Genomic DNA, 2,934 nt, shown 5'->3' on the forward strand with positions numbered 1-2,934 from the left:
ACATCCTGAGTCGAATCGAAGTCCAGAGTCCATTGGTTTAGGTAAAAACCTTGAGGGCCCATGAAATACAGGCCATTTATGAATATGAGATTCATGTCCTCTATTGTTTCAAATATGAAGACAAAGAAGCCTTTGTCGACAAAATGGATTTTGATTCCTTCCTTAACAAGAGGTCACCAGTTCCTTTGCACCCAGGCATCTACATCTTTAGGAAAGGGAGATAGCCCGATGAAATGCCCAATAAGCCCTTGTTATGCTAGGTTCAGAGCCAATCCACAGGGTTCTTCAGTCGGCAGAGCAACTGTTGGGATGGTTTCCATTATTTTGACAAACTTTTGCTGGTTTTCATTTGCTGGACATTTATTGCATGTCGCTACCATTTTGAAACGCGGATAGCTCAGGTGGAAGGGGAGGATCAAGATCGGGGCCCCCTCCCGGGGTCATGGAAATGTTATTGCGCGCAGAAGCTCACAATGGTTGCGCCATTGGTCCTAATGCATGCTTAGTCGAACCCTCTATGCAAGCAATTGTTCTCAGTCTTTTTAACCAAGCTAAGTATGTCTCAGTTTGTCATTTGCTATTTTGATAAATGGTTCAACCTATTCATTCTTCAGTGCTCAAAGAGGTCTTTGTCAGGGTTATCCTCTTTCCCTTTTAATTATTCATTTTATTTTTAATCCAATAATAAAGATTTTAATATTTCATTTTCATTTTCATAATTATTTCTTTTTCTCTGCTTATCGACCTTCAAAATTTTTAAGCTTTGGTGATTTGGCCATTTTTATATTCTCTCTTGTTAATTAATGCTATCTAAATTTCCCTTGTTCTCTTTTAATATTTAACTTCAATAACTATTAATTTAATCCTATTATTATCCTCTATTTCCTCTTGATTCTATACCCCCTATTTAATTGATTAATTATGTAAATAGGGCAAAACCGTTTTCTTTTAATAATAATTTTTATTTTGGCACCCTTTAATTTCTAAATTATCTTGATTTGACTCTCAACAATAATTAGTTAATCCTAATATAGTCCTTAAATGTCCCCTTTGATTCTCTCCACCCTTGTTCCTCTATTTTATTTGATTTGTTTATTTTTAACGGGTATTTTATTATCTTAATAATATTATTATTTAATCAAAGGAATAAACATCTTTATACCTTATATTTTTGTTCATGATAACAGTGGCTCCTCAGGGATTGTGCGGCTGCGCGCACGCCCGTGATGTAGCCCCTGCCTCTCACGCTGCCTCCTGTAGCTGCTCTGCTTGGCAGCCTGCTACTGCTGGGCTCCCCCCTTCCTTCTGGCTTTTTACCTTTGGCTCTTTCTTATTGGGTTGCCCTCTGCCCTCTGCCATCGGGCTTGGCAGCCTCCTGCTGCTGAGCTTCCCCCTGCTCCATGCCTCTCCTGTCCGGGGAAGGCTCCCCTTCTTCGAATGAAGAATCCAATCAAGAAGTAGATTTTTCCTCTCTAATAGTATAACATGGAGCTCAAAAAGCCAGGCCAACTTCAAGCATATTTGTCAAGAAGCTAGATGAAATTCCTGAGATATCCTTACCTCCAACTCTCCCTCGAAAAGCATCCATTTCTTTGGCTGAATGGGGATTGGTTGGGCAGTTTACAGGACTGTGGTCCTCCCCCAGAGCAGTCCAAAAATGGGTGGAGAGAAACTAGAGTGCCAACATACAAGGGAAAATTGCCATCAAGTTCTGTGGAAGGGGATACTATACATTTTTATTCGAATCCAAAGAAGACAGGAACCTTATATTCAGGAATGGGCCATACTTCATGGACTCGAGAGGCCTGTATTTGAATAGATGGTCTCCAGACTTTGACCCCAAGATGGACATTCCAAGCATAGTGTCGGTCTGGGTCAGGCTTCCGCATCTCCCTCTCCATTGTTGGGGTGATGAGTCGGTCAAAGCTATAGGGAACACAGTAGGCAAGTATATCAATAGATGTGAACCAAAAGATAACATGCACGCCTGCGCCAGAATCTGTGTGGAAGTAGATCTGGGAAAAGGGCTTCCGAAGGCAATAAAATTCAAAATGGATCAATGGACGCACATCCAGCAGCTGGACTACCAGCAAATTCCCTTCAAATGCAAGGTGTGTCATGAGTATGGTCATTTTGCAAATAGGTGTAGCAAACTAAAGGATGTGGAGACAGTTGAGAACGTAGAAGCCCAAGAAAACACTTGGGAACAAGTGAAAAGGAAGAAACCCAGTAATAAACAAGCCACCCAGAACCCCACTCAATCTCATGGAAATACTGCTACTGCCTCTAATCCCCCCATAAACCTAACCCCTTCAGTCGATTCGTCCTCTAAACCCTTCGAACTCCTAGATGAAGATCCTCCATACCCCCGTTACCCCCCCCCCCCCACCCCCCCAGCCCAATGTTGTAGTCAGTATCTCATCCCCACCCCTCAATTTCTCTCCTCCCCCCTTCCCCCACCCCCCCCCCCACCCCATTGATTGATTCCTCACTATAAATAAAGTCAAAGAAACAAACAATGCTTTGGAACAACCAAAAAATGTTGGGAGGAAATCCAACAAGGAACTCAGAGATGAGGCTGCAGCAAAGGATATGGCCATTGGCACCCAACAACCAATGGACTCCTTCCTCGGCAAATAGAAAGAAAGTGAGGAGAAAATGCAGCAGAAGGAAAAGGTGGGGAACCACCACAAATCAAGTAAATAATGATTTTGGTCTCTTGGAACAACAGGGGGTTGGGTTCTGCTTTAAAACTTAACACAACAAGAGACCTAATAAAGTAAGAACAATCGAATATCTTAGTGATCCAAGAGACCAAAATCAGTAATCAAGAGATCCAAAACTTGATAGCAACACAAAAAAATTATGAGGGAATAGCCATAGATTCCAACGGGGCCTCATGAGGCATTGGCATGATGTGGAACAAATGGAATT

Source organism: Pinus tabuliformis, chromosome 3_1 (genome assembly GCF_031772625.1).
Source record: "Pinus tabuliformis cultivar Carrire ecotype Pingquan chromosome 3_1, CPIR1, whole genome shotgun sequence".
Classification (NCBI taxonomy): Eukaryota; Viridiplantae; Streptophyta; class Pinopsida; order Pinales; family Pinaceae; genus Pinus; species Pinus tabuliformis.